The sequence below is a fragment of the Anabrus simplex genome, chromosome 7 (genome assembly GCF_040414725.1).
Source record: "Anabrus simplex isolate iqAnaSimp1 chromosome 7, ASM4041472v1, whole genome shotgun sequence".
In the NCBI taxonomy this organism is placed as follows: Eukaryota; Metazoa; Arthropoda; class Insecta; order Orthoptera; family Tettigoniidae; genus Anabrus; species Anabrus simplex.
Genome location: NC_090271.1, coordinates 229,576,453 through 229,596,350, shown reverse-complemented (window position 1 = coordinate 229,596,350; position 19,898 = coordinate 229,576,453). Strand labels below are relative to the sequence as shown.

Sequence of the window (19,898 nt, the reverse complement as noted above, 5' to 3'; positions counted from 1 at the left end):
GGTATACAATTTCTAATCACTAGATTGCGTGCCAAAAGCCTGGATTAAATTCCAAACCTCTCCGCAGTGCTCATATGGAGTGAGGGCATACGACGCTGTTGATGGTGATTCGTCCGTCTGATGGCGACGTTAAGCGTTGAGCAGACCCCTTGGTGCTATTCGACAGGAGTAGGCTATGTGCCGGCACCGGGTTTCACCCTCTCCCTACTATCATATATCACGCCATTCATTTCATCTCATTAACTTCTCTGATGAGGTTGACGTCAGGCAGGGCATCCGGCCATTAAAAAAACCGCCACGACAGATTCATCTCACCTCATACCCGACCCCGTAGGGAAACGGGACAAGGGTTGGATAAACACGTATCATATAGCGCAATTTATACTGATGGATGAAAATTAAACGAGAGAAATGGTTGCGCGGTGAAATATAAAGAGTATAGTATGCTATACAGATTACCAGATCTTCACAGCTTTTACAAGTGAACTGTATGCTCTTAAACAGGCCATGATTCATATTTCAAAAGCAAGCTACAATAAATCATTCATAATATTCTCCGATTCTAAAAGTACATTAACTTCAATACCAAATCCATCAACAACACACCTCCTTGTTAAAGAAATTCAAATGCTGTACCACAAGATCAAGATTGTAGGAAAAACGAGTGTTATTTTTGTGTGGATACCATCTCACAGAGGAATACCAGGTAACGAATCAGCTGATCAAGCAGCAAAAGAGGCTATTAGCCTTCCAATCAAAGACCCTCAAATTGCCACTCCACATTCTGATATCATCGCTTACATCAAAATCAAACTATACGGGCGATGGAAAATGAACTGGCTTAAAACTTCCACTAGCAACCTCAAAAAGATTAAAATGATATCTATGAGAATATATACTCTCCCATACCTCACCAGACACGAACAAGTCTTAATCTTCCGACTAAGGATAGGACACACAAAGATCACCCACAATTGTCTCCTAAAAAGTAAACTAGCTCCCACTTGCAGTAAATGTAACTGTTCTCTCACTGTCAAGCATATCATCTGAGAATGTCAACTATATCGCAATAGGCGCCAACACCACAACATAACTAAGGAAATAAAAGTGACACTGGCTTCTACAGCACTGAGTCACCAAGTTATCAACTTCCTCAAGGACACTGGTTTGCGCTCCAAAATCTAATTACATTATACTTATTTATATTTTCCTTATAATTACAATATTATCATTACTATTACTCCGTAATCATAAATGTGATATGACGTTGGAGTTAAAGCGACTATAAACAACCCTAATAAAAATAAATAAAAAGCCAGTCATGGGAAGAGTACAAGAATAAAGTAATTGGACTCGATTACTGTTACTTGAGATATATTTTACTCAATTACGATTACAAATTACTTTTACAAAAGTAATCAGTAAAATTACAATTACTGCACAGAGTGTTAGTCTTAAGGAAATCACGGATGTCTTCTCGCTTGGGGTTGGAATAAAACAAAATTTTCCTAGGAAAAGGAATACACACAGTTCAAAAAATTAGGGGAACAAGTTTTTGAACGTATGCCACGCTTCTTAAAACAATACCTGACACCCAGGTATATTACCAACTAAACGTTTATTCTTTACTGTTGAAGTATGTAAAAGAACATCGATGGATTCGCGTTCATTTTCAGAACACAAACGGAAATGTCCAAATAGGGGCGAAAACAAAGTGATAACAGTCCTCCAGGGTGGATTTGTATCACAGTTGGAGAGCTTCACTTCAGGATGGTGTATGTCCTCGACGAACATTTATCACAGCTTGGCACCTACTTGGCATGCTCCGTATAAGTCGACGGAGATCACGTTGAGGTATCAGATCCCATTCTTCAATGAGAGCCTGTTCGATGTCTTGGAAAGTCTGTGGTGGAACAGGACGCTCACGAACACTTCTGTCAAGCCTGTATCACACATGATCGATGGGATTGAGGTCGGGACTCACTGCTGGCTATTCCATCTCTTGAATGTCCAGTTCTTGCATGACAGCTCTGGTGATGCGCGCTACATCATCCCTGGCATTGTCGTGCATGAGTACGAATTCAGGGCCAACATCGTATGCAGCAACCAACACATGCTGTAGCAGTATCTGCTCGATGTACCCCGCAGCGGTAAGATTACCACGACGACGACAAGATCGGTACGGCGATCAATACTGATGTCACCCCACGCCATCACAGAACTTTGTCCGAATCGGTCGCCTTCCTGGACCAACATTTGGCATGTACTGCTCACCACGGCGTCTCCATACACGTTGACGTCCATCACGCTGTGTCAGGGGAAATCTGGACTCGTCTGTGAACAACACAGGTCTCCATTGGCGAAGTTGCCAGTTGACGTGGGTACTAGCAAACAGAAGGCGAGCTGCGCGATGTTTCTGCGTTAAACGGGGCACTCGAATAGGACGTCTGGGTCGTAAGGACACTTCTCTTAACCTGTTCCTTACTGTCTGGTCAGACACCGTGACTCCAGTGACTCTCCTGAGGTCTTATTGCAGTTCTCTGGCAGTTGCTGAACGACGCCGCAACGCACAGATGGTCAGATATCGGTAATCCTGTGGGGTTATCATGCGGCCACGACCTTGTCCAACCCTGCTTGTGAACTGGCCTGTCTTATTGTAGCGATTCCACAAGCGGTGAATAACTGACGGAGAGACATTGAGATCCACAACAACACGACGAAAAGCCCATCCTTCCTGGATCAAAGTGACGGCCTTTGCGACTTGAACCTCGTTAGGATGCCTCATGGGATGTGCTGGTTTACGTACAAAGTGCTCAAATGACCACAGTAGTCTGTGTACCTCACAACGACAACGGACGCACCGCTACTCACTTTGTGTTGAGGGGTCACCTGACAGTTTAATGCATGGCTACGCCTGCAGATGGAGTATAACTTCCATTTGACATACGCTAAGTAGCTGAGGTTTCAAGGTATGCTGTACAACCATTGGAACCCCATCTACCAAATCAACGTTCACATACCAGACGTTACAAAACATGTTTCCCTATTCTTTTTGGAACTGTGTATTACTTCATTCTCTGTTTTTTTTTTTTTTAGCATAGAGGCGTTAAGTGAGGTGAGACTAAACATAGTACCTTGGAATTCTCGAAATGATCTTTTACCATCATTTTTATTTTAGTTTGACCTTTAGCGTTTGAAATGATTTTCCGTTTAACTTACTTTGAAAATAAATGTATTGGTTCTTAAAATTCTCATCACTAATCCTCGACGTCTTGGGGGGGGGGTACATCTTTGCATTTACTGAAAAGACGCTCTACTGGGGCACTTGAAAGAATACCTGAATATAGGAAAATCAAAAGGAGGATGATATTACTCCGATGGTTATAGAAATAATACATGTTGTACAATGATAGTAAGGGTTATAGCAAGAGGGTGATCGGCTTGTACAAAAATTAGGCTGTTGATAAAATTGAAAGTAAGAATTCTTAAATTTATAATACAGAGGGTAGATGGTTTACAAGACCAGTGTTTTTATTAAACTACTAAAACAATGGTAATAAGTATAAGTTGAGTTATCTTGATTTTAGTAATAGGGGTATGGGCTTTTTGTTCTAAGCGTAAGCACCTATTGTCTATGTTGTTGAGCTTTGAATTTATTGTGTTGAGTCTATTTGGCTTACTTTATTTGTATTTAAATTTTGTTATTATGAACTGTTTTTAGTATGATTTATTAAAACACTAATACAGATAAATTGTGGAGCGTAGGATGGTCCTTACATCCTATGTAGAATAATCGCCACTGACGCTGAATGGTTTGCGAAAGCTTTTTAAGTATCCAAGCTGATATATTTTCTTGTTAGAAGATGTTTCTTACTCTGGAAAGCATGTTTCGCCAAAGCTATTCTTCTCTTCAATCCTATAATACATCTGTTATCCTCAGGAAAGCATGTTTCACCGAAGCTATTCTTCTCTTCAATCCTATCATACATCTGTTATACTCAGGAAAGCATGTTTCACCGAAGCTATTCTTCTCTTCAATCCTATCATACATCTGTTTTCCTCAGGAAAGCATGTTTCACCAAAGCTATTCTTCTCTTCAATCCTATCATACATCTGTTATCCTCAGGAAAGCATGTTTCGCCAAAGCTATTCTTCTCTTCAATCCTATAATACATCTGTTATCCTCAGGAAAGCATGTTTCACCGAAGCTATTCTTCTCTTCAATCCTATCATACATCTGTTATCCTCAGGAAAGCATGTTTCGCCAAAGCTATTCTTCTCTTCAATCCTATCATACATCTGTTATCCTCAGGAAAGCATGTTTCGCCAAAGCTATTCTTTGCTTCAATCGTATCATACGTTTGTTATCCTCAGGAAAGCATGTTTCACCGAACCTATTCTTCTCTTCAATCCTATCATACATCTGTTATCCTCAGGAAAGCATGTTTCGCCAAAGCTATTCTTTTCTTCAATCCTATCATACATCTGTTATCCTCTGTGGTCACGCTTCCCAGGTGACAAATAATGGTTAACTTGTGCAACTGTGGTGTTGTTGGTTTCGTAGTTCATTTTGTGTGCTGTACAGCTTTTGTTTACAAGTATTAAAGTTTAGTCTTTTTTATGATTACCAGTAACGTGAGTGACCCTCTAAAAAACAGATGAAACACTATATTCCAAGTAACAAATACAATTTCGAAAATAACAGCACTGTGCCTAATCGGAAAAGGGATTCTGTTAAAATATAAAGTTCTAAACTATAGTATACCGGTAATACTCTTATTCATTGTATATATTCGACTCTTGTTTAGCGTGTTATATACCTTTATAAACTCACATCTGTATAGGCTGTACAGGTACTCATGACATTTCGTTGCTCCAGGGTGTAATTAGTTTCATCAGCCATCATTTTCACAAACCAATGTCACCTGCAACAAGAAAAAGCATACAGTACACAGTTAGGTGGGAGGGGGAGGGGAATGGCACTTTTGGAATATAGTGTAGTTTTAGAAATACTGGTACTGTAATTGTGAAGAAAGTGTTTCATTGTAAATTATAATCATGCCAAATGGATTCCAATAAATTAAATAATGTCACAAAAATAATAGTATGTATTGTAAACATAATTAAATTTTTAAAAATATCGTCGTCATAAGACCTATCTGTGTCCGTGCGACGTAAAGCAACTAGCAAACAAAATTTAAAAAATAAAACGGTAAAGAGAAAACCGGGCCTGGAAGACCTGTTGCGACCCGTAAAATCTGCAAAAGATATCTGGTTCTCCAAGAAATGAATTTAATTCAGTATTTAGTAGTAGCTTTTATATTTGTATATTAGTTGTTAATTGAATATAATATTTTAAGGGATAAGCTGTCCGACTCGTTGGCTGAACGGTCAGCGTACTGGCCTTCGGTTCAGAGTGTCCCGAGTTCGATTCCCGGCCGGGTCGGGGATTTTAACCTTAATTGGTTAATTCCAATAGCACGGGGGCTGGGTGTGTGTGTTGTCTTCATCATCATTTCATCGTCATCATGACGCGCAGGTCGCCTACGGGAATCAAATAGAAAGACCTGCACCTGGCGAGCCGAACCCGTTCTGGGATATCCCAGCACTAAAAGCCATACGACATTTCATTTCAGGGATAAGCTTTAGAATAGATATTATAATTATTATAGAAATTGTAGGCTTTAAATCAGCCATCATTTGAATAATGTTATATTTTAATATAATTGTATAATAATATTAAATTGAGTATTGGAGTTAATTGTATAACGTAAACTAAATTATAATAATGATAAAATTAGTATACAAAAGTGTTTTATCTGCTGGCAACATTGTGGCTGCAATTTTCAACCTGTTCCGGCATGTGGGACTTTAATTAAACTCGTCTTCCTGTTTTGCGAGGAGACTCCTCTGTGAAACCTCGCAGCTTTTACTTTATGTAAGAGAATCCCTACACCGTTATTAAATATCCGTACACGCCTCGCGTCTCGCTGGCCAACGGATGCATGCTGTGAAACAGGTGTGCTGGCTAATGTGGAATATCCTAGATCCTTTCCCCACAGTGAGGTGCATGTTGACACCGCTACCTGTGAACCTTGAGAGAAAGCTTCGTTTAGGATGGCTTTGGCTTTACGATGAGAATGTGAAGTACGCAGTCACGTACGCGCGTGCGCACGTACTGTTCGTCCACAGGTATGTGAATTTTGTCGCCTGTGGGATGTTTGACCTGTGATTAGCTGATCAACATCTGTGACTGTTTCCTTTTGATACAAGCGGAGAACGGAAATCCGTACGGTACAAACTAACATTTCTTCGTGGTGCTAGAAATGATCTACTATTACACATTATTTATTTACGCTCGGCTTAATCAGAATCAATTGATGTTGGGCTTTAACGTTTGGTCTGCAATAGGAAAGAAAGCAAAGTGAAAACGGCGAAAATCGAAATAATTGCGATGGAACTTGGGGAATTCAACAACAGGTATGTGACTTCATTTCAAAAATTCCACATGCATTGGCAGGAATTCGAATAGCTTCCGCCTCAGTGGAAAGGTAGTGACAGTTTCTGAAACATTGTGAAAATGTTTTTCATAGGAACTATCGTAGAAACATGTTCTTGCTCTTTGTGAACCATATATCCTCAACTTAAAAGTAAACTTCAACCCCATGCAAACCTAATCGTGGTCTTAAAAAATATAATACCAGTGACGTTTATAAGTGACTGTATGATGAATAAAATATATAACTGACAGTATTATCTGATTTAGAATTCATAATAGTTTGTGATCCTTTTTAAAAATCCATTTCGAAGTCTAGCAGGGTCATTGACCGTGACCTGCGGTACCTCAGAGAGAGAGAGAGAGAGAGAGAGAGCAATTAGTAGTGTTCCGGACATAATTATTTTAGCGTCTCAGGGTAGAAAATATAGGTTTATTGATAGTCGTAGAAACAAGGAATGTCTGATATACTGTATCTGAAGTAACTTTATGTTATTCGTAAAGAAAAAAGTAGACGACATAGAAGTAATGCATCCAACACTTTGAACTCGGGTGTTGTTTTATCCACTTTTCCTTCCACACACTGAATTCTAGATCAGATCTAATTGTCAGATGAGTTAAATTCGATTTTGTGCATCGTACAGTTTTTTTTTTTTTTTTTTTTTTTTTGCTATTGGCTTTACGTCGCACCGACACGGATAGGTCTTATGGTGACGATGGGACAGGAAAGGGCTAGGACTAGGAAGAAAGCGGCCGTTGCCTTAATTAAGGTACAGCCCCAGCATTTGCCTGGTGTGAAAATGGGAAACCACGGAAAACCATCTTCAGAGCTGCCGACAGTGGGGTTCGAACCCACTATCTCCCGAATACTGGATACTGGCCGCACTTGAGCGACTGCAGCTATCGAGCTCGGTCGTACAGTAATTTATACATGTCACTGGTGCTATATTTTTAGGAGCATGACAGGTTCGAATGGAGTTTAAATTTTCCTTTAATTTTGAGGAGATATGGTTCAGAAAGGACAAAGAGCATGTTTCTACGGTAGTTCCTCCGGATAAATAGCAAGGACATTTTCGCAATGTTTCAGAAACAGTCACTAGCTTCCCATAGAAGCGGAACGGAATCGAATTCCTGTCAATGCATGCGGGATATTTGAAACGAAGGTCACGTACCTGTAGTTGGATTCCACAGGTCCCATAGCAGTTATTTCAGTTTACTCCATCCGAGTGACGTCGGTATGAGATTGCATTTGGAAGATTGATTGAATAGCGTAACAAGAAATTCCACGCCAGGCTGCCCAAGCATCTTCCAGATATCGGCTGGTACATCATCAGGGCCAGTTGCTTTCCCATTCTTCATTTTCTTGAGGGCAACACAACACATTGAACTTGGGTGTTGTTTTTTCCACTTTTCCTTCTACACGTACACACTGAATTCTAGATCGGATTTGAATAATGGTACAGGTCCAGTCGTGGGTTGAGGAGGACTCTCTATTGGTCAATGTGGAGACTCTTCGTTGCAGGCGGTAGTAAAATAGTCCATCTTTGGAAGATGCATAACGGGTCTTTGAAGATGTTGCCTGACCCTTTGATCTGCATAACATGGCCAGTATCTTAGTGGAACGGTTACCCGACTTAGCAAGGCGATAAATATTGGCATCTCCTCCTGGTGTCTAGCCGGTTGTACAAATCCTTATACTAATGCTCCTTTGCCGCACCCACAGTTCTCTTCGCTGTCGATTTGAAGGTGTTCAAATGTTGGTAGATTTACTGACACGTAAACGAACTCCAGCGAGACGAAATTTCGGCAACTCGGCGTCTCCGAAAACTGCGAAAAGTAGTTAGTGGAACGTAAAAACCGGTAACATGATTATTTATTAACAAACACCCAGTCTCTGAGTCAGAAAAATTAGCCAAATGCAATTAAAATCCTAGACCCATCCGGGATTCGAACATGGGAACCTCTGAATCGAAGGTCACGACATTCACCCTTCAGCCAAGGAGCCGGACATTATTATTTTTATTATTTTTTTATTCATCATCATCATCATCATCATCATCATCATCATCATCATCTGTTTACCCTCCAGGTTCGGCTTTTCCCTCGGACTCAGCGAGGGATCCCACCTCTACCGCCTCAAGGGCAGTGTCCTGGAGCTTCAGACTCTGGGTCGGGGGATACAACTGGGGAGAATGACCAGTACCTCGCCCAGACGGCCTCACCTGCTATGCTGAACAGGGGCCTTGTGGAGGGATGGGAAGGGATAGACAAGGAAGAGGGAAGGAAGCGGCCGTGGCCTTAAGTTAGGTACCATCCCGGCATTCGCCTGGAGGAGAAATGGGAAACCACGGAAAACCACTTCGAGGATGGCTGAGGTGGGAATCGAACCCACCTCTACTCAGTTGACCTCCCGAGGCTGAGTGGACCCCGTTCCAGCCCTCGTATCACTTTTCAAATTTTCGTGGCAGAGCCGGGAATCGAACCCGGACCTCCGGGGGTGGCAGCTAATCACGCTAACCACTACACCACAGAGGCGGACATTATTATTATTATTATTATTATTATTATTATTATTATTATTATTATTATTATTATTATTATTATTATTATTATTATTATTATTATTATTGTATGAGTATCAAGCGTAGTCGTTCCAGAAAAAAAATCATTTCTAAACGTGTCTATGTCTCCCCGCACTATTGCCCCATCAATGATAATCGGGAATGTGCCCGTGATGATGCACATTCCTCTAGCTCGGGGGCTCAGTATTTGTGATCGTCTTAACACACCTCTTCATAAACATAAAACATATCACACTGCTAATCGCCACAGAAACGCATAATAATGAATATATCCCAGCACATAGGGATGGCGTCGGGAAGGACATCCAGCCGTAAAATTAGGCTTAATCAACGCTAGTGCCAATTCCAGTTAACTGGGGAAAATGGCCAGGAAAGAAGAAGAAAAATTAAAAGATGTTCCATATCCTAATATAAATCCTCCCCATGATCATAAATACCTTTAAATGCTAGAGAAATCACTAGTATAACATTCAGACGAAATACTTTCATAATGAAGAATGACTTACAATAGAATTCCAGGGATACTACACGGTAGGTTGGGCACCAGCGCAGAAAATCAGTGTTGATGTAACTTAATGTTTCTAGGATCATATTTCGCAAAGCCCTCTCGTGTGTATACTTCCTCATGGCTAAGGACTGGCAACCCAATACCTCTCCTCAAATTATGAGCACTAAATTCTTCGGCGAAAGCCATCATATCATATTACTTTTAGTTCACATGCATGCCCTCACTGAGGTTCTCCAGTTCAAACAATGTGTTGAAATAGGCTATGTCCGAGTAAAAGTTAACACTAGAGAATTATGAAAAGTGCCGTCCGACTCCTTAGCTTAGAGGATCGCAGGCTCGATTCCCAGTCGGACCACGGTTTTAGCCGCGACTGATTAACTTCTCTGACTCGGGGACTGGGTGTTTGTATTCGTCATTATACACACCCCTTCAGGCCCGTACCCAGTTGTTGTTGGTTTTTTTGGTGGGCGGTGGCAGACCAGTAACGCCGTGCGGGTATTAGATGTGACCATCAGCTCTATAGTAGTATTTAATGCAGACCCAGAATTGAAACATTATGGTGCAAATTCACAGAAAATAATCAACTCGCCTATAAATTTAACTGAAGGCACCGGGCATGCGACTCTGCTCTAGAAGAGTTAAGTTCTCAGTTCCATATAACCATCTTGCTTGGAAGCGGCATTGTATATTATCATCTTCGTCCTTTCAGTCATTTCTCTCTCTTATTAAGTGTGGGCAATAATAATAATAATAATAATAATAATAATAATAATAATAATAATAATAATAATAATAATAATAATAATAATAATAGGTAAGGTAAGGGTTATTCTGCCCGAAGGTAGGTCCGTACCTCCGCAGAGGTGTTCCTGAGCCGGAGTTTACGTACGATAGGGTGGCCAGTTCCTTTCCGCTCCTCCATTCCCTTACCCCCACCAACAGCGCGTGGCAACCCATCCAACTCCTGACCACGCCCAATGTTGCTTAACTTCGGAGATCTCACGGGATCCGGTGTTTCAATACGGCTACGGCCGTTGGCATAATAATAATAATAATAATAATAATAATAATAATAATAATAATAATAATAATAATAATAATAATAATAATAATAATAATAATAATAATAATAATAATAATAATACCCTCACAAGTACGACCTCTAAAGTGAAATTCCTTGGAGAAATCTCTGAGCCTTTTGAAATATGTACGGGTGTTCGTCAAGGTGACAGCATCTCCCCTATTCTGTTTAACTTAGTTCTAGACAAAGTTATTAGAGAGTGGAAAAAGGATATCAAGGGTGTGAACATCGGAAATTTGAGAAGCAAGGTCAATGTGAAATGTTTAGCATTTGCTGATGATCTCGCAATCATTACTAAGACCAAGGATGAAACAAGGTATGCCATACAGAGACTACACAATACAGCATCAAAGGCAGGCCTCCAGATATCCTACGAGAAAACCAAGTACATGGAAAATCTACGTCAAAATAGCAAAAGAACTCCGCTAGAGATGGAAAACGGCACAATTTCACAGGTGCCCTCCTTCAAATACCTTGGAGAAATTATACTACCATCAGGATTAGACAGTAGTGCCAATGTAGAAAGAAACACCAAACTACATAAGGCATACAGACTGGCGTGGAATTACTACAACAAAAGAGTCATATCGCGTAATGCAAAATTACGACACTACAAGACAGTTGTATTGCCCGAAGCTTTATATGCCTCAGAAACCATATGCTTCGGTGGTCACTCTAAAATTACAGAAATTGAAAAGCAGGAGCGGAAAATTCTCAGGAAAATTTATGGTCCTACGAGAGAAAATGGAATGTGGATTAAGAGGAAAACAGCGGACCTCTACTCCTTCACCGACAGGTTTACTGATGCCGTACGGAAAAGGCGCCTTAATTTCTATGGCCATATCTACAGAATGAAAAGCGACAGACTAACTAAAATATTATTCAAAGTAATCAACTCAAAGAAGGTCAAAATAAAATGGCTAGAAGAAACTAAGGCGGACCTCCAAGAAATAAATATTACAGACGACATCATGGAAAATCGTGGAGCTTTTAGAACCAAAGTAGCCAATCATAAATTTAGGGAGAAACCAAAAAAGACAACTGGTAGGAAGTGGTCGACAGAACGCAAGATGCAACACAGTGCATTCATGAAGAGATTTTGGGAGGATAAGAAGGCACAAACCATCAAACCAACTAACAAGTTCAAACGCGCTCTATGAATGGGCATAACGAAGAAAGAAAGAATAATAATAATAATAATAATAATAATAATAATAATAATAATAATACACCTGATAGCAAAGTCATGTCCGTAAAGGCCGTGAAGGCCTGACGTTCAGGCTGTGAAAGTTGTTTTACAAAATTCCTTTTCGTTTAAGAAAGATTGCTGGTGGAATGTTAGGTGACTCATTATATATAGTTTCAGACTTTACATCTTCCTGTCCTTCTCGTGCACTGTTTATGTACTATACCTAGTCCATCAGGATGACAAATAGTAGAGGACAATGGTTCACTCCTCTTCGAAAATACTTTCTGAAAATACTCTTCAACTATCCTGACTACACCTAAAAAGAGCGTTTGATTCTGATAAGCAGCACTACAAATATACCTGATCTCTGTAGTGTTCTTCGCAGTACAGAGCGAGTTAGGAACACGGTTCACGTCGCGTAGCTGTGAGCCTGCATTCGGGAGATGGATTCGAATCCCACTATCGGCAGTCCTGAATACAGTTTCCTGTGATTTCTAATTTTCATACCAGGCAAATGTATGGGCTGCATGTTCACTAAGGCCACGGTCGCTACCTTGTCTTTCCTATCCTTTCGTCGCCGGAAACCTTCGATATGTTAGTGCGACATTAAACCACTAGTACTGTGTCAAAAGCTGCTTGTAGATCAAGGGAAGTCGGACGTACTAATCTATTTCTGTAAATAAATTTGTCCAATGCTGCACTGTGAAGATATGGACTTGGTTGGGCGATTTTTCCTGAAAGCAGCTTTTACCTCTTCTAGCTTATCCTCTGCGTCATTTCTGAGCACTCCGGAATTTTCGTATAAACCTTCAATATCCCGGAGGATAAGTGTCTTGTGCTATAGTTCTTACGCGTGTGGTGCTTCCTTTTTGTGGACTGATGCTATATACGAGATGGAAGGTAACATACCGGCACACCCCGTGAGATTATTCCAATTATTCCACACGATACACATAATATCAAGATTGTGACACTTTTCTTGGATAAGTCTTTATTGAGCCAGAAAAAAGTATTCAAAGGGTTGCAATCAATCATTAATGATCTGCATTTAGGGCGGTCGCCCAGGTGGTGGATTCCCTATCAATATTTTTACCTCATATTTACATTTATTTATAATTGTTTACCTAGCTATTTTTAACGAACTTAGAAATTTAGCGAACATTTCGCTTGGTAATTTATTCCAATCCCTTACTTTTCGTCCTATAAATACATATTTGTCCCAATCTGTCCTCTTGAATTCCAACTTTATCTTCATATTATGATCTTTCCTATTTTTAAAAGCTCCACTCAAGCTTATTCTTCTACTTATGTCATTCCACCCCAACTGGCAGCTCCAATTATTATTATTATTATTTTGCTATCTGCTTTACGTCGCACCGACACAGATAGGTCTTATGGCGATGATGGGACAGGATAGGCCTAGGAATTGGAAGGAAGCGGCCGTGGCCTTAATTAAGGTACAGCCCCGGCATTTGCCTGGTGTGAAAATGGGAAACCACGGAAAACCATCTTCAGGGCTGCCGACAGTGGGGCTCGAACCCACTATCTTCCGATTACTGGATACTGGCCGCACTTAAGCGACTGCAGCTATCGAGCTCGGTTTGCAACATTTTAGTAACACTACTCCTTTGTCGGAAATCATTCAGAACAAATCGTGTTGTTTTCCTTTAAATTGTTTCCAGTTCTCGTATCAAGTAGCCTAGTCCTAGTGAGGATCCCATACATTGGAGCTATACTCTAACTGCGATCTTACCAGAGACTTTTAAGCAAATATCCTTATCTGTGATTCCAGATCTTTATTCATATCATTTATATATACATGATCTCTGTAGCGTTCTTCGCAGTACAGAGCGAGTTAGGTAGACGGTTCGCGTCGCGTAGCTGTGAGCCTGCATTCGGGAGATGGATTCGAATCCCACTGTCGGCAGTCCTGAATACAGCGTTACACAGAAATAACGTCCAAACCATTAAAGTTATCGGTATTCTGTTCTCATATTCGTAAATGATACCCAGGGACTTGTAAGATAACGTGCTGCGTACTCTCATGGGGTGATTAATAACCGAGATATTAATACTAACTCCATATTTTTAAATGGAGCGGCAAAAATTCGTGTAGCTGCCCTAAAAGTTCAACTGCGTACAAGTTCAAATATGTAAGTATTTTCAAAATCGGACAATTACTTTCTGAGATATGAATAAGAACAACATGCACGGTTTTTCATGCCGCATTAGACGGCGTGCAGCCGGGCAAGGACATATTGACACGCAAGTAGTTTTCTGGGTGTGATTCCAGCCACAGAGTGGATACCGGGCATGTACCGCAAGCATATCTATCGTACACATGTGACTGGTTTGCAAAGTGTGTATGACAGGCGAACTCGTGACAGGACAGGGAGGGTTAATGTTTTTAAAAGGAATAAGATAATTCCTTTGACTTGGTACCTTTGAGATAGGCCACGACCGATGTCGTTTCCAAATCCTTCCCATTCCCATCCGTGGGGAAAGACGCCAAACTGAGCGCAACCTGTTACACATGGATTTCAAAACAAAACAAACAATAACTTCAATCGTCCTTCCCCGTTGTGTGTTCGCCAGTTATACAATAAGTTGCACACCCAGGGATTGTTACGCTACATCACATTTTGTGTACGATAGTTTACAGTACATGCCTGGTATCCGTTCTGTGGCTGGAATCAATGCCAGGAAACAGCTTGCGTGCCAATACGTCTTTGGCCGACCGCACGCTGTCTGATGGGGCACGCAAAAGCCCTAATGCGGTTTTTATTGATATCTCAAAAAGTAACTGTCCGATTTTGAAAATACTTACATATTTGAACTTTATCGCAGTTGAACGTTTAGGCCAGCTGTATGTATTCGTGCCGTTCCATTTAAAAATATGGAGTTAGTATTAATATCTAGTTTATTAATCATCCCATGAGAATAAGTAGCACGTTACTTTACAAGCCCCTGTGTATCATTTACGAATATGAAAACAGAATACCGATATCTTTAATGGTTTTAGACGATATTTCCGTGTAACATCTTAGTTGAATAACCCTGTATATATATATATATATATACGTAGGTCAAGTCTTAAGTCATGGCAACTATTTTTTTTTCTCGCGAACAGGAGACAACACGGAAAATCTAAGATATGCATTTGGAAACGTACGGTATGTACTTGCGTATGATGCCACTAGATGGTGTATGTAAACAACAGTGTGGGTCTAAGCATGCCCCCAAGTTCAGTGTGTGAGTGAGAGCGTCTCAAAATGGAAGTCAACAAGCAGGAGCAACAATAGTATATTAAAATAGCAGTTCTCCGCGGCAGAAATGCACGCCAATGCCATGCAGAGCTGCGGGAAGCATCAGGTGTGCATGCCATGCCCTATAGAACAGCATTTCGGAGAGAGGTGTCACACGTTAGCGATACACATGTAGCGAATGGTATTCAGCACCTGCCCCACCGCTGGCAACGCACAGTGGATTTTTTTTTGCTACTGGCTTTACGTCGCACCGACACAGCTATGTCTTATGGCAACGATGGGCCAGGAAAGAGCTAGGACTGGAAAGGAAGCGGCCGTGGCCTTAATTAAGGTACAGCCCCAGCATTTGCCTGGTGTGAAAATGGGAAACCACGGAAAACCATCTTCAGGGCTGCCGACAGTGGGGTTCGAACCTACTATCTCCCGAATACTGGATACTGGCCGCACTTAAGCGACTGCAGCTGTCGAGCTCGGTACGCACAGTGGAAACCTTGGGTGATTATTTCGAAGGTCTGTAACCAGTAGAGATCTGTCTTTTGTACGTAGTCTTGTGTATTTGCTGTCTATACCATAATACAACAGTGTTTACCAATGGCCTGTGTTCTGTCACTTTCCTACGAGAATCTCCTGAAGTCAGAATTTGGCTTCAGGCACTATGCATAAGTACATGTCCTATATTTGCAAATGCATATCTAAGATTTTCCGTGTTGTCTCCTGTTCGCGAGAGAAAAAAGTTGCCATAACTTATGACTCGACCCTCGTATATAACATGAAGGTCCAATAATTCTGCCCTGTGGGACCTCCTCTTAAGCATTACAGGATCAAATAACGCTTCACCTATTCTAATTCTAAGTTTTGTTTTCTAGAAATGTAGCCACCCATTCAACAACTCTTTTATCTAGTCCAATTGCCCTAATTTTCGTTAGTAATCTCCCATGATCTACCCTATCAAAAGCAGTTGTCTTCTGCACTTATGGCTTGGAATATGAGACAAATGACAGAACAAAGGGAAAGGTATTAAGGAACCTTAAAAAAACTTGCCGGTCTAAGCCTATTTCGTCGGAAATAACTCCTGAAAAATGCCATGATCATTAGACATGAAGCCTATTTTGTCTGACTGTTGTTAGCCGGTACGAGTACCATTAGTGGGAAACATTTTCATCATTAGAATGTTTGCCGGTAATGTAGGAGAAGTGGTGGTATACAATTTGTAAGACTGTGTGCCAAAAACCTGGATTCAGTTCCAAACCTCTCCGCAATATTCATATGGCGCTGTTGGTGATTCGTCCGCGTTGAGCAGCCCTGAAAATGATTTTCCATGGTTTCACACTTTCACACCAGGCAAGTGTTTGGCTGTACCTTAAGGCTACGGTCGCTTCCTCCGCACTCCTATCCCATCGTTGCCATAAGAGACTTATCTGTGTCGGTGCGACATAAAGCAGTTTGTAAAAATATACTTTAAAAAACCATACGCTAAATAAAATTAAAAGAAAAAACCTGAAATGCCGTGTCTCATCTAATTACATCTTGCAACGTTGCGACCAGTGTCGTGTACCTTGCAGGAGCTAGTGGAGGGTCAGACCGGTTGGATGTCCGACGAAGTGGCCGAGAAGCAGCCACAATTCTCATCGGTGCCGTGAAGTCCCGGTACCAGTGAGTAATTTTAGCTATTCGACCCAATTTGGACCTTGAGTGCTATTTCTTAATAGATTACTAGCTAAAAACTGCATTTTTGTTGGTATGGTTGTGGACCTTGAAATTTTAAATCACGCTGACCAGGGTATGGTCTGCACCCTTCTAGGAGTGGGGTTAGTTGAGGATATGGGTACCGAAGACCTACGGTTCATAGTTTCCTAACTTCCTGATCAACGGATTTTTGCTCTCAGTGAGCGCGTCATAACATTTCGCGGCTTTATTGCGAATCCTGCTATGGATAGTGGGGAGCTGGTACCGTTCATGCAGGTCGTCATTTGTTTCGTACCAATGGGCACCTGTCAATTGGCACCGCGCACGGTTCTGCACGCGCTGTACCTTTAACACGTGCGTCTTGGTTGCAGTGCCCCAAATAGGGCTGCCATACTCTAATATCGGTCTAATAGTCGATTTGTAGAGCAGGAGTCGGTTTTCTATAGTTAGCCCATTGTCGCCTCTAATCATCGGGGCCGAGAAGTGGAGAGGAGAAGACGGCACTATATAGGCGATGTTATTGTTTACATGTGACGCAAGCCAGCTGGACACACCGTAACTAGCTGGCACATGTGCGGGCTTACACGAGTAGCAGGGACATTGCCCTTTACGATGAAGAACACGTCTCTTTTTTCTTGAAAACTATTAGTTACAGCCACGGAACTTAGCATTGTCCATTCCTCTTGCAAGTATCTGTACCATTCTGGCAGTAGAGGCGCCATCCACTCAGTATTCATTTCCCAGTTAGCGCGAATTTTACTAACTTATCTGCCACATCGAGTAATTTCGGTTAGCAGACTAGCGGTACAATATGCCCGCATCTCTAATAATGAGGATAGAAAACTGTCGTTATGATCAAAAAACAGGAAGTTAACGCCGCTATCTCGGCAGGTATTGACACCCTGGAAAGGTAGTGAAAGTAGCATTGCTGACAGTGAAAATATCTTCGACGGTTTGAGTTATTTAAGGTGATTATCTTAACTCACTCATCTTGTATACACATTTTGAAAATATTCCACCACTTGTCCACTACCCGAAATTACTATGAGTATCATACTAATGAAATTTTTCTAGTAACTCCCATCTCCTCGTGAACATGTGGACTGCTCTCCTGCAGATAGTATGTACTAATATCCTACAGAGGTTAAAATGTACTATAAATCGTGCGTTATTTTTTAGTGAAAACATTCCATAGCCTGTTTCCAGTCATTCGACCGGATCAGGAGTGGAATTAATGAAGCCCCCATCTAGCAACGAAGATAGGAATTGTGCTGCCTATCGAAACCTGTCGCACTCCCTTCTGGCAATGATCAATGACTGACCGATGAAATGAAATATTGGAGTGTGTTGCTGGAATGAAAGATGACAGGGAAAACCGGAGTGCACGGAGAAAAACCTCTCCCGCCTCCGCTTTGTCCAGCACAAATATCGTAAGAAGTGGCCGGGATTTGAACGACAGAACCCAGCGGTGAGAGGCCAGCGCGCTTCCGCCTGAGCCATGACGGCTCCCTATATTTTCTGTAAATTAGTTTACAAAGTGCACACTTAGCGCTCGAGTGAATTTGACTCACTCTGGGGAGTGGTGGTGTAGGCTTTCCCGCTACGAGCTAAGAGACAGCTTAGAAAGAATGACTCTCTATTTTTGTGTTTGGAATGTGACTGTGAATTCCATCTCCACGCGTGATCTGGGTACTAGTGTCCCCGTTTGAAAGACCCTTGTTCAGTACTGTTCCTTTGCTCTCCTGCATTTTGTCTCCCAGATATAAAACCACAGAATTTTTAAAACTTTTTTCTTTTACAATCTGCTTTACGTGGCATAGCCAATAATTACGACTGGGACGACCGGAAATTTCGTGCCTTAGTCTTATAGACATTTGGCATACGAACAAGATATCCTTTTATTTTTTGTTAGTTTTGGGGAGGGAAATTGAAATTATGGACCATTCTTATCTTGTTCTGTTAATACGTATAGTTGGGCGTAGAATGTCATGTTCCTTAAAAGTACAATAAGCTTCTTTCACAGAAATCGAGCCACCCAAGCACGCATGTTCATCGGAGCAGCTCAAGTCGTGGGGGAGAAAAGTGTTACGGTGAGAGCACACGCTTTTGCAAGTACACACACTAGTTGTACTGTCATACTGTAAGCTTGACGCTCGTAACGTTACTATAAGGTTCCCATTCTACATATTTTTTTTATTTATTTACAAAACGGGACGTTTCGATTTTTATTTAGAAACCTCGGACAGAGACATGTTAAGAAATAAATCCACCCCATTTCATACATTACCGGTACAATGCCCGACTGACTGGTGGCCATGGTCGTTAAGACATGTCTGACATCGTTGTTAGCCGGTTCGAGTTCCCTTGGTGGAAAAAATGTTCACCATCAGAATGTTGGCCGGTGGGGTAGGGGAGGTGATGGTATACAATTTATAATGACTAGATTGCGTGCCAAAAGGCCTGAATTAAATTCCAAACCTCTCCGCAGTGTTCATGGAGTGAGGGCATATGACGTTGACGATAGTGTTTCGTCCGTCGGATGGAGAAGTTAAGCCTCGAGCAAATACTTTGGTGCTATTCGACAGAAGTAGGCTATGTGCCGGCACCAGGTTTCAACCTCTCCCTACCTTATTATTTTAATTATTCCACATCCAGACGCGCAGGTCGCCCATGCGTGTCAAATAGAAAGACCGGCACCAGATGAGTCTAACATCTCCTCGGACACTCCCGACATTAAAAGCCACACAGTAAAAAAATAATTGAAAATGCGGTACAGTCACGCATACTAAGAATGCAACTTCAAAATACACATCTCTCCATAATACATTTGTTAATGCACGTTCCACAACTACAGTGACTCGCATAATTATTCGGACAGACATGATTTGTAGATTTTCATTTGTATTCGTCATTTCAGTAATAATAAAGCACTGATATAAATGCCCGGCTCCGTAGCTAAATGGGTAGCGTGCTGGCCTTTGGTCACAAGGGTCCCGGGTTCGATTCCTGGCAAGGTCGGGAATTTTAACCATCATTGGTTAATTTTTCTGACATGGGGCTGGGTGTATGTGTCGTCTTCATCCTCATCAT

General features: G+C 41.4%; 1 protein-coding gene across 2 annotated transcripts in view; it reads left to right on the top strand.

The window, feature by feature from the left end:
- vari (MAGUK p55 subfamily member vari) overlaps positions 1–19,898 on the top strand; it is a 331,137-nt gene that overhangs the window by 144,610 nt on the left and 166,629 nt on the right. The gene's annotated exons all lie outside the window — the stretch shown is intronic.